Source organism: Mus caroli, unplaced genomic scaffold (assembly GCF_978045245.1).
Source record: "Mus caroli unplaced genomic scaffold, Mus_caroli_1 scaffold_7, whole genome shotgun sequence".
NCBI lineage: Eukaryota > Metazoa > Chordata > Mammalia > Rodentia > Muridae > Mus > Mus caroli.
Window position 1 is genome coordinate 143,286,285 of NW_028227262.1, and position 13,393 is coordinate 143,299,677.

General features: G+C 42.2%; 1 protein-coding gene across 12 annotated transcripts in view; it reads right to left on the bottom strand.

Annotated features, from left to right (window-relative positions):
- Positions 1-13,393, bottom strand: part of Dync1i1 (dynein cytoplasmic 1 intermediate chain 1) — a 311,790-nt gene that overhangs the window by 22,811 nt on the left and 275,586 nt on the right. The gene's annotated exons all lie outside the window — the stretch shown is intronic.

The following is a 13,393-nucleotide window of genomic DNA, read 5'->3' on the forward strand; positions in this document are numbered from 1 at the left end:
CAACTGCAGGCCAAATTCATATTTTAACTCTTTTTGTGCGGCGAGAGAAGGAGACAAATACCTTTAAATGCAGGTTTCCGCTCTTACAGAAAAGTGGAAATCTCTCCATTCAAGACCTTAGCCTCCCTGTATGGGGTTAGTTCACCAGAACCAAGTGGAGCAATGTGGCTCATTCTAGAACCTCTGAACTTACACAGAAAATATGAAATCCTTTCTAAATCACCAAGGATTTCCAAGACCCCTAAAGTTGATGTTCTGAGGGCAAACACAGAACATTTTTCCACTGCATACAAATGCCTCCACTCCAGAGGGATATAATAAATTAAAATGGCACACTTGATTTCCAGCGAATATTGTCACATCAAAATAGCACAGAAGTCAGAGGCAAGTTTGAAAGTACACCAGAAATAAAACGTAATTGGACTTTATGAATTATTCATCCCATCTGGCTTGTCTTATTCTAATTTCTGCATAATGGCTTTACTAATCCCTGATCAATTAATGTAAAATGAAATTTAAATGATAATGAAAGCCCCGGAGATAAAAGAAATGAAATATTCTTATATCCTCTGACAGAAATCTAAACAATGGGGATTTTTGTCTTCTTCCTCCAGTCAGCTGTCTGCACTCTCTTCTCAGGCTCTGTGGAATGTCTACACAGGCCGGGACCTTAAGATCAAGAAAAGATAACATACAATGTAACAATCAAATCCTTTCTGCCTTGGATATTCAAAGAACTCATCTGTAGGGAATCCGCTCCAAGTTATCAGCGAGAACTGCCAATGTGTGCTGCTTGTGAATGCGAGCTGCCCACAGTACATGGGCTGAGATTGGAGCGGGGAGAATCAGTGCAAACTCACAGTCCTTAAACTGAAACCGAATGCACCGACGAGTTAGGGAGGAACTATAACTTCCATTATTTGCATTTCCTTGACGCGTAAAAGTAACTGGTTTGATGCAAACAAAGTTTAGATAGATTAAGGCAGTACAGATTGTAGATAAATCAGTGTGTGTGTGTGTGTGTGTGTGTATTTGTGTTTGAGTGTGTGTGAGTCTGTGTGTGATGTTATTTTAAGAGATAGATGCATCATATTTTTAACTTCAAAAGTATTTCCATTGAAACACCAAGAAGGAACAAACCAAATATTTGTTTTATAGTGATGTAATATTATTATTCTATAATTTCTATATAAACATGTTTTAAATCTCATTTCTGTCATATGACTAAAACCGAAATTATTTGTTTTTCAGCTACTGCTTATGCCTTCTTCTCATTGTTTATATTAGATAATTCATACTTTTATTAGACAATCCAAGCATCAAATTATCACCTGATAGCATGATTGTACCATTTTGCTTTATTTATCCAAAAGAAAACACGAAATAGCCGCTGCTTCTCTCTGACCATCGTGTATATTACAATCGGACTCTTTGTTTAAAAAAGAATGTCACCACAGACTCTTGATTCTATACTTAACTGGCCACTAATAGTTAGAGAATACAACATATTTCTTTTAGTCATTAACAGCTAAAGACATGTGTGGTTTACAGAGTGGATTCTTTGTATTCCTTCTCACTCAGTCAATAGTTCGTCTAAGCGCACAGAGCTGTAGATATGGGCACACATGCAATCATATGACAAACACACAACACACCTGCCATTATTGTTTTGATCAATTAAAACCCCATCCAGCTTCAAACAATCCCTCTCCAAGGAGCTGTCAACACGAGACACGCTGATCCCTTTAAAACCATCCTGCTCATTCTATGATAGTCTCCATCCTGCTCATTCTATGATAGTCTCCATCCTGCTCACTCTATGATAGTCTCCATCCTGCTCACTCTATGATAGTCTCCATCCTGCTCACTCTATGATAGTCTCCGTCCTGCTCACTCTATGATAGTCTCCATCCTGCTCACTCTATGATAGTCTCCATCCTGCTCACTCTATGATAGTCTCCATCCTGCTCACTCTATGATAGTCTCCATCCTGCTCACTCTATGATAGTCTCCATCTTGCTCACTCTATGATAGTCTCCATCCTGCTCACTCTATGATAGTCTCCGTCCTGCTCATTCTATGGTAGTCTTCCTTTTTTCCCTTTTGAAATTTTCTTTACTGATAAATTCGGTAAAGATTACACTATATCCTGGAGACACCACTTTTGAAACATCTGGAAATAACTGCTCTTCTTCTCAGTGTTTTCCTTTTCACCAGGTTGATAAGAGATGCGCTTTCTCGATTGTCTTTCTGGAGCCTCCTCCTCACCCCCTCCCCACCCCCAGGGCTGAACCTTCTATTATGAGAGTCACCATGAAAGCAACACTTGTCCATAGTAGGTGTGTGCTTGGGAAAAGGGAGAAGGTGTTACATTTCAAAGGCTCTGTTTAACCTTGATAAGATGATAGGTTGGAAAACTTACAGAACTCATTACTGTATGCTCTGGGCTTCTATCTACAGACCGCTAGACCCCATGTCCCATAGAGGCATAAAATACCAGTGCAGGCAAAAGACACTTGTACACCAGTACTATTTTGAATAGCAATTACACTTTGTCCAAAACACAATTTTTATCATTCTATTTTATTTTGTCTCCAAGTATCACATTATTAAAGATCTTCCTCAAATGCTTAATGTTTTAAAAAAATGTATGGTAAATACTAATATCATAAAATATTAACATTTTCCAAAAGGACCTTGATATTCTTCAATCTGAAGAACATTGCTTTGGAGTTTGTGCAAAAGAAACTCCAGAGCCCACAAATTTGTTATAGTATGGCTATTGATTTTAGAACACCACAGATTTTCAAACGACAGTATGGGAACAAACACTGTCAATGCTTTTGAGGAGGAATTTCACAATATCCTCTGTGTATATCAAAGCCATAGAGGTGTCATGATTTAAAACATATACTCTAGAAAAATACCTGAGGTCATTCAGTTAACTAAATATTGCTCCAAAGGATATTGCTGTGGAAAGCGTCCTGCAAAGCAGTCAAACTTCACTGGACAACGCCCCCTTCACCTGTATGTTTTCCTTTCAAATGCCATGCTTAGCATCAGCAACATGTCAAGGAAAGGAAAAGGAAAATGCCATCACTCACAACCTGGGCATGTGTGGCACACCACGGAAAGAAAGCCTGGCCCAAGGCTTCATCAGGCCTCCAGGTCTGCCACTCCGATTATGTGCGTGAAGCTACACAGCCCAGCTGGCTTTTAATTCACTGACTTTCAAACAAAGCAGAGCGGTCGGCCAGCACCGACTTATGTGAAGGGCAGGAACGAAGGTTTGCTGTGGACCGGGTTCTGTACACACATTGTCTGACTTAATCCGCATAAAATTTCTGTAAGGTAGATGGTGTTTACTGAAAAGAAAATTATAGCTTAGGGAGGTTAGTAACTCATAAAGCCACAGGGAGGGGTGGAGGTAGCTTTTGGTCTCAGGGTTTCTAGCACTAGGCACATTCTGTGTTTGCAGGCACTTTAGGGTCCTTCAATCTGGTCTTCATTCTTTACAGAGAGAATGACAAATCCATCGACCCTTATTCTTTACACTCTCCTTCAATTCAACCAATATTTACTAAGCACACACTAAATGATTTGTACAAGCAGTTAAAAAATTATTAATGACTGTTTTTCTTCCCTAAACCAGTTATTAATGATTTTGAGGGCATCACCCACACTTCCGAGGAGTCATTAGCATTTGGTGGGAGGAAAAGAAAATTCTCTAACATGCTAGGAACAGGATGGGGACTGTCCTTTAGCCAGAAGAGCAGATGGCGGTGCCTTGGAAAGTGGAATAAAATGAGCAAGCAGGCAGAGACTTGGCTCTAGTTCTCTGACTGGGAGCCTCTTGGAGGGGGCTTACAACGATGACCGCTGAAAGCAGAGTAGCAATGCTAGGGCGAGTCAGAAAGGGAAGGAAAGATGGGAAACTACAGCCCTCAGAAAAAATTTCACCTCAGACCTTTGAATGACAGTTTTGTTATGTGTTATGAGAAGGAGGCTCTCTGATCGCTGGGTTCTCCTTAGCTTTAAGATGTTAGGGCAGCTCTGCTGTGTGCCATGGTTGTACCACGCAGCAAGGAAGGGGCTGAGGTAAAGCTTACGGACGCCTCTGTCTTTCTAAAGTGCTGTTCAATAGTATGTAGTATCTCTCAGCCCATCTTTCTTGGTGTTCTTAGAATTTGGACCAGGGGTCTCCAAAAAATTTTAAAATGCTTTCTAAACTTTCTCAGTCAGTAAAATAGTATCAAAAAATTGGGAAATTTGAAACGACAGGAGCTGTAATAGTTTCTCTCTTTGATCAACTGAAAAATCAGAAATATGGAATTTGTGTTAGTCGGTGAGATATGTTTACAGAAACAAAACCTTACAATAGTCAACATTCTTCCACAAAGACTCAGAAACAATCCAGTTACTTGTGAAAACACACAGGCTTGCCCATTCACCAACGTGTTAACTCAGAAATGATGTCTATAGGGCTGGCTTCCCTTTCCTGACATTACAGAGATGGAAATGACCATTTTCTTCTGTGTTCTTTGTCTTCTTCATTTATGGGAGGAACCTCCAAGGGTCCCAACATAATTTAGTATCCCAAAGGCAAGAGGATGAAAGTGTTGGTGTTACAACATTTTCCAACAGCCTCAGACGCCATAGTGCTCATTGAGGTTGGGTTTGTGTGTAAATGCTCAACTTTCCAAGCAGACACAGAAGTGATTACCCAATCTGGGAGCATTTCATTTGCTGGAGAGGGGCATTGTTTAGGGGATAGTATGCAGATAGATAGGTGAAAGGGTAGAAAACTAATAATAGTTTTTAACTTGGAGTTTTGAATCAGAAGGAAAGCAAAAAGATACAACCTAGAAACAATATCCTGTTGGGGAGAAGGATGGTGACCAAAATGAGTAACATGAAGATACCCTCCAAAATCTGTCCTGTGGTCCCTGTGAAGCAATTAAAGCAAAGAGACATCCAGTTCTTCCAGGAACTATTGAAATCAGAGACTACATTATCACTTTAACAAAGATAAAAGACCAGACTTTAAGCTCATACAAAATGGATGCTTATATCATAAAAAAGAAAATGGTTAAACAAATGGACAGAAACTCACAAACCAAAGCACAGAAACCAACTCCTCTTGGCCTCAGAGAGGTGTTGCAAATGTGGTACCATCTCTGGAAAGCTTTGTGTGTGACTTAATTTGAGGTCCTTCTAATGCACACAGTATGTCTTATTTATCTTAACTTCTGTGGCCTGTTACTGAAGCAATCTGTATGTCAGCTGCCTGATGAGCTTGTCTTTCTGTCCACGAGTTGAAGCTTAGACGTTAAAACTTTGGGGAATCATTCTCAACGGAACATGTTCAGCAGGCCAGTTGGTTGTTTTCATGCTTTAAGCAAAACTATTTGAGGACTTCAACATTAACTAATTGACTTAAAACAATATGAAAGACAATTATGGGCATCCAGGAATCTGACGTTTGTCTCTGTCTGAATGTAGCAGCCTGCTACCTGAGATCTGAGGCCACATGAAAGGCGTTCTTTATTGCTCTGCCTTCCTCTACAGCTGATTTGCATGGAGGAATCCTCTTAATCCAGGAGGCGCCACCAATAAAGAGCCCAATTATCCATAAAAAAGAATGTATACATATTCACAGGTTTTGACTAGTATGTGTGTGCTCAAAGCCACGGGGGAAAGCTACAAGCTTTGCCTAATTCTTAAACGGAGTGTTTCCCACACTGTCATTTTTATGAATGTTAGCTGGACCTTCTTTAAAACTGGCTTTCTAGTGTCACACGTTTTATGGACACATTGTGAAAACGCTAAGCCTGGGGAGCAGCTCTTAGGACTTGCAGAGAGGAGGATCGTGTCTCTAACAGTGGGGTCAGTTGAGTTGCTTCATTTCTTCAACAGGTTTTCTCTCAAGCCACGCTCTTTCTTTTGGAAGAGCGGAGTAACAGAGAGGGGCAAGCAGGTTCAAAAGAGTCCCCTGAATTGGTTGCATGCTTCCCAGCTCCGTTCATGTTCATGTCTGGGGCTGAGGGGCTTCATATTCAGCATCATATTAGTTAGGCAAAAAACGTCTGTGTATCCATGAGGGTCAGGATGATTAAAGAGCCCCAGAAAGATGGACAGAAGATGTGAATACCAGTGTGAAGGATTGGAGGTACAAAGAGGGAGAATGGACTAGGCCTAGAAGAAGCAAGACATGTGGTTGTGTCTGTACCATGAAGTCATGAAGAGTTAGAAGAATAGCTGGGCGGTGGTGGCACACGCCTCTAATCCCAGCACTCAGGAGGCAGAGGCAGGAGGATTTCTGAGTTCGAGGCCAGCCTGGTCTACAAAGTGAGTTTCAGGACACCAGGGCTATACAGAGAAACCCTGTCTCGCAAAGAACCCCCCCCCCAAAAAAATTAGAAGAATAAAACAAGTCAGTCAGTGTCTGCTTATTTATTATGACTTTGATGTCAGGTTGTGCAATTGTATCTCATTAGCTAGTAGGCGACACAGCAAATATTTCCATCAAAATGGTTTTAAGTGGTGATCTCCCCTGTCAATCAATCTTATCACCATCTGAATGGGAATGCTCTTTTGCTGCTGATCTTGTTTGAGGCAGGGTGTCCAGTAGCTCTGGTTCACTGGACTGACTATGTAAGCTAAGGATCACCTTGAACTCCTGAACTATGCAACGTTGGAGAAAAAACAGAGCTTTGTGCATGGCAGGTAGTTATCTGCTAGCATCAATCCTTCACTAAATATAAAATCTATTCTTTCATAGTTTTATACACACACAAACGTACAACACACATATGCATACATGCATATATTCACACATACACCAAATACTAAAATTATATTTCCCCAATTAATCTTTTTTACTCCCCTTACACTCCCGCTGAACTGTTCCTCTTCTCACGAGTCCCCTAGTCCTTGGATGTATTTTAAACTTTTTGGTAACCCAGTGTTTAATTAGGGCTGCTTCCGTGAACTTGGGTGAGGTGTTAGTCACTTGAGCAAGGACAACTTAGGAGTTGCTACCTCACTCCCATTCCTAGCCTCTCCAGAAACCATGAAGGTGTAATAGACCCTTAGGGAGGGGAGGGGTCTCATGAGTCTTTCTCCTGTTGGTGATGCATTTCTGCGAGGCCCAGTCTTGTGCAGCTAAGGACAGCTAATGTGAGTTCACAAACAACAGAAGGCAGCACTGAAGTGAATGTTGTACATGCACACATTTAAAAAAATTTAAATTACAAATCTCAAACAGTAGATTCTATTAGAGTCCCCCATCATATTTATTTCACAAATGGGCAGGTCGGTATTTGCCAATTACCAGAGCTAATGTGATATTGGCGAACTCGCTACACTTAAATATAACTGTTAGGGATGTGTGTGTGTGTGTGTGTGTGTGTGTGTGTGTTGCGTGCACATTCAGAACCCGAATGAGGTTTGAGAGTTCATCTTGCTTATATATCTTATGACAAATGTACTGTGCCTCTTATATAATATGTGATACTAATATAGCTGACACATTTCTCTTAATTTTGCTGAGAACCAGAACAGAGAATTCTACAAAGCAAAAGTTCAAAACATTCTGCTTGAGTTAGCTATATCTTTGCAGCAGATTTCTTGTCTATTCCATTCTGGTTAGGAAAGCTGGAATGACTTTCTATTGAAGAAACAAACAGGAACTAAATGTGAGGTGAGGTGAGGTGATTCAGGATATTAGAAATAGCCATGTGATTACTTGGACTGCTTTCTGTTCTACGCAATTTGCAAAGTTAACAGGTCACAGGAAGCCCATCAGGATGAGCCTGTATGGGTTTGATGCGCCAGCAACGCCTTGGGGGTGAAATGTGAGGTCAGATTTGTGTTATGATATTAGATACACAATGATAATTAATGCAGACGCCTGGTGGCAGGGAGCCTTTAATTTCATAAGTAAGTCGTTGGCGTGCACCTCTCCCAAACCCAACAATATTATTTAGAAGGCTCTGCTTGAAAAGGTAACCTATGTAATATATCATTAAAATTCAGAGGCTAACATTTCCCTCCCCTGCTGGTTGAAAGAGCAAAACAAAGGATGTACCAAGCCCATACCTTCTTGTACAATAAGAAAGTCCAGTGAGCTGGGTGAATTTTAAGTCCCCAAAGTGTTTGTAGTTCTATGAATTGGTCACACATGTCTGCATACATATTCAGCAGCTCAAAGGCATGTGCTCACGGCTGAGTGTTGAGGAGGGCTATGGAAGTCAAGGACAGGAAGTATGCATACAGGGGAAGCTGGGAGGCGGCTTTCCGATTCCTTCTGTGGTTTCTTTCATGGTTAAAGCATTCTGCGTGGGTGAGCTTTTTAAAAAGGATGCAACAGATACGGGCAGCAGGACAGAATTGGTGACAACACAGGCAGATATATCAAATCCAATTTTAATATTTACTCTCTGATGCTGAGAAGGGAGAGGAGAGAGGATAAAAATGGACATAAAGGAAAAAAAAATCAAATAAATCAGACACTGCCTGATAGTGTGTTTATCAGAAAGGCACCAACAGACCTTTGGAGATGTGGACACATTCTGTTTTCTGTTCTCCAGTAAACCTTCCCAGTTTTGTTCATCTTCTCGCTTGGAGAAGTTGTAAGTTTAGTTTAGCTTGTACAGTGTGTGCTTTCCTTTTGACATTTTGGATATTTAAGAGCACAGCAGCAGAAACACATACACGAAGAGCCCCTTTGTTAAAGTGACATCATTCTAGAAAGCATTTATCCCAGCTGCAGATGCTCTAACTTTCTTTTACTGAACACACATTTCAGATCGGATGGCCACGATCTTCCTGCCTTAGGCATCAACAGGAATTGGGATTTCACTCCGCTCTCAAGCACTAACAGTACAGGTAGGAGAATAGGCCATCTGAAATGAATACTAGGAAAATCTGTTTTCACACCATATTCCAAGAAGATCTTCCCTATCAAACACCCAAAACACCCTGCCTCCTGTCTTGTTTATGCGAAAGACAGAGAACAGGTATGTAGCCAGGTGCTCATTCTGTGCTACAGTTGATAGATGCCAGAGGAATTCTAAGATGAGCTTTAAGGTTGACATCTGATGTGCTCCAGGAAGGTATTGCCTAGGACAGCCGAGGAGACCTGCTTTGAAAGATGTAGAGACCCTGATAGACAGGAAGGAAGAGAGTCATGTTGAAGAGAAAAAAAGCATGCTAGTCACATAGTCACATACCAGCTAGTAGTTAAGATAAGAGCTGGGAAATCTCCAGGAGGCCTGAGCATTTGTCCACATAGGTAAAATAATAATAATTTTGATCGTGGACATGTTGGCTGTTTCTGACTCTATTCCCTGCCATTGGATCTCCTTCCCCTACCTGGACTACCTGGGTGGGCTTTAGTGGGAGAGAAGGTGCTTAGTACTGCTCGGACTATATGTCCCAGGGCTGGTGGTATCTACTGGACTATATGTCCCAGGGCTGGCGGTATCTACTGGACTATATGTCCCAGGGCTGGCGGTATCTACTGGACTATATGTCCCAGGGCTGGCGGTATCTACTGGACTATATGTCCCAGGGCTGGCGGTATCTACTGGACTATATGTCCCAGGGCTGGTGGTATCTTCTGGACTATATGTCCCAGGGCTGGCGGTATCTACTGGACTATATGTCCCAGGGCTGGTGGTATCTACTGGACTATATGTCCCAGGGCTGGTGGTATCTACAGGGGGCTTCCCCTTCTCTGAGGAAAAAGGGGGAGGTAGTGTGGGAGGTATAGATAATAGAGTAACTGAGAGAAGAGGAGGGAGTGGGTCTGTGATTGGAATGTAATGTGAATAAAACATAAATTCTGGGAAAAAGGGAAAAAAAAGTTCCTGATGCAATACCTGCTCATTTATTAAGTATGCACTGAGAAACATGCCATGTACTAAACACATCTGACGATGTCTAATATTCATGTGCAACTTTACATCTGCTTTGTGTATGGATGGCTGAATGGTGGGCGCCTCTAGCTGAATGCAAGACAGAAGGAATTGAGCCAGAAATGAAAAGATGTGATTGGCATTTTTAAGCCTGATGCATTTGGGTTTGGAAGTGACTCTCCTGTTAAGCTGACATAGAAATACAGACATGGAGCTGCTAAGACAGAACTGGGTACTTTGTATAAGAAGGGTCAAGGGTCAGGAAAAAAATGTCATGAAGAGGAAAAGGCTATGCCAAGGGCAAGCAGTAGAATGGAATCCAGGATGGAGAGAGCAGAAAGAATGAGCGTTAGACAGAGTGTTAGGCAATGGCTGATGACGGGAATTCCTTGCATTTATCGGCTCAGGCCTCACTGATGGTGATGAAGACAGACGCGTGAAATAAGCAGCAATGTTGGTTAAGGAAGGGCTGGAAGAAGCTGTGCTCGGTGCCGACCCGTGCTGTGTTCTGTAAGCTGTGCACCTGACAGGCAGGCGAGCAATGTCTGGAATACGTAAATGACTCAAAAGTTAAAGCCCCAAACACAGCCACCTAGGCAATAAATGGGCAAGGGAGTGGAGTGAAGAGCTCTCAAAAGAAGAGCAACCGTGTAATCCATACATGAAAAAGCGTCCACCACTCATATCTGTCCGGAAAGGGCACACCAAAACTACACCAAGATCCACTCTTATCCCACTGAGAATGGGAAGGGAAGGGAAAATGGCAACAGGTGGCTGCGAGGGTATGGGACAAAACAGCTCTCACACATTGTTGCTGGGACCACAAACCAGATCGGCCACTCTGGAAAGCAACGTGGGGACTCTAGCCAAGAGTGGCCAGTCTTTGTACCCTAGGAGAAAAAGAAATTAAACATCCAATATGTTCTCGCTCATTAAAAACAGATAAAAACCTAGCTTTAGATAAGTTTAAAAAACACACCAGTATATAGCCATAAATTTTTTGTATGTAACTCTTGCATTTCAAATGATTTGTATGTACGTGTGAAGGACAGAGATGATACAGCTCTCCTGGGGTAGTCTCATGTGTCTGTCTGGGAAGAGCCACGCCAGGAAACTGAATGGTACAGAGCCTAGATTCAAACAAGCACTGTGCACCAGCGACACATGGGCAGATCATGAGTCAAGGTGGGACCCCTGCGAAGACGGTCTTTCCATTCACTATCAGCAGAGCCAACTCTCAGAGCAGCCTCATCTCACCGACTGTACTTCCCTTCAGGGTCCTGCTGGCCCTGGGTGTTAGTATTGGAGAAACTGCAGTGCTCAGGCAGTAGGAGCCAGGGTGGTGAAGAGAGGTCCTGTGTAGCCTGTGATGCTGACCAGGTTTGGTTTTGGTTGGTACACAAGGGTAAACCAGGATACTGAAGTACCCTCAGTTCTCATTATGGGAAGAATTTCAATGGTCCCAAAATTAAACTCCTGTCCTGAAGTCTTTATTCTTAGTACCTTAGAATGTGGTTGCTGTATTTGGAGATAAAGCTTTCTAGCAGGTAATTATGTTTAAATTTGCTTTGGGGAGTGTAACCCAGTCTGAACAGTGTCTTTACGAGGAGAGATTAGGACCCAGCCACATCCAGGGGAAGAGTGCCTGGAGACACAGAGCTAAGACAGGTTAGGGAGAGGCTCTCTGGCAAGAAGCTGGCCCTCGTGGCACTTTGGCATCTGATTTGTGAGGAGACACATTCCTACTGGTGAGGCCTCTCTGCCTGTGATACTTTACTCAGGCAGGCCTACTCGATTCAGAACTTAAAGGGAAGCAAGCAGTACAGCCTTCCGTCTTCCTCTCATCCACCGGTGCCCTCTGGGGTTTATCTACTGACATTTCTGCTTCCATAGAAGGGTCTCTAACAATACGAGACACACCCTGTTTCTAAGCAGCTACCTCTGTCTTCTTTGAGCACGTCCCTTTGGGACCAGTGATAGTTGTTCTTCTGTTAGCTCTACTGCACCTTCTGGTGAAGGGAACAAAATGCCTGTAATGAATATAAAATATGTGCTTCATTTCTGGAGACAGCAAAACCTTTAGAAAAACCTCAACTTGGCTTATATCATGCCTGTCACTCTGAAACAGTCTGTGACAAACACTTATGACAGGGAAAAGAGCATTCCATGGGAAGTGACATTGTCTCTGCACACACTATCCCAGGGATCTGCCCAAACTTAACTAGGAAATAGCAGCCCTGTTGTAGTAAGTCAGTCTCTTGCCTGAAGCAAGAGTTATTTTCGACTGACTTTTAATATCTGTCTATGTGTACTGAATGCATGTATGTGCATGTACCTACATGCAAGCATATTTGTCTGTGCCTGAAGATGTGGAGGCCAATCATAGATGGCTTCCTCCACTGTTTTTCACTTTATTTATTTATTTATTTATTTATTTATTTATTTATTTATTTATTCTTTTGACACAGGGCTATCACTGAGCCTGGAAATTCACTGATTGGCTAGGCTGGTTGCCTAGCAAGTCCCTGGGATCTTGCTGTTCCTGTCTCAGAGATAAGTGTTGCCAATCCTGGTTTTGTACAGGGGCACTGGGGATTTGAACTCACTTCCTCCTCACACACAGGGAGCACTTTGCACACTGAGCTACTTCCTTGTCCTTAGGCACTATTCTCTGCACTTGAGTTCAGAGGTTATTTTGGTCTGATTTTCCACATCCTGTATCCTCTGCCTCAGCTTCCAGAGGTCCAGGAGGTGATATGGGATGTGGTGAAAGAACAGGCAGGGTAGGCAAACAGGGTTGGTTCAGCTGGCACGGATTCTAAAGCTGACACCCTCTCATGCAGGGCCTGGGGTGCATTTTTAGACTCAAGAGCAGCCCCCTGCCAAGCGCTCCCGAGCAGCTGCCTTGAAGGCTAATTACTGCTGAATACATTCCCGAAGTTGGAAAATTTTCAAAGAATTTTTTAATACATTTCTGCAGTTCTCTTAACAATAGGGCCTATCAAACACAAGGAGAAGGCTCTGTTTAAAGCACAGACAGGAGATAAGAAGAATGTGTTTGATTGCCAAAGTGACTAATTTATTTTTGCACAGTATTAATGATGCTACAATAACCAATATCTATAGCCCAGTTTTGACAGTTTATCGTAACGGTTCCTATTGTTTAAAAAAGAAGAGAAAGAAGGAGGAAAAAAAGGAAAAACGAAAGCAGGAAAGAAAGAGAATGTTTTATTTTGCTACATTTCAATTTGTTAACAAGACTCCACATAAGCAAAACCAGAGGTCATTAGCAAACAACCAAAACATGCCTGTCTCCAGGAGACTACAACCCCCTCCATCATTTAAAATATAGTTCTGTCGAAAACCCGGCTCATGACAAATCCTGAACATGAAAAATTCAACGCAGACTCGAGACCACCTGACTTTGCTTTGGGCTTGTACTCTTTAAAATTACCTAGAAAACACCATAATCT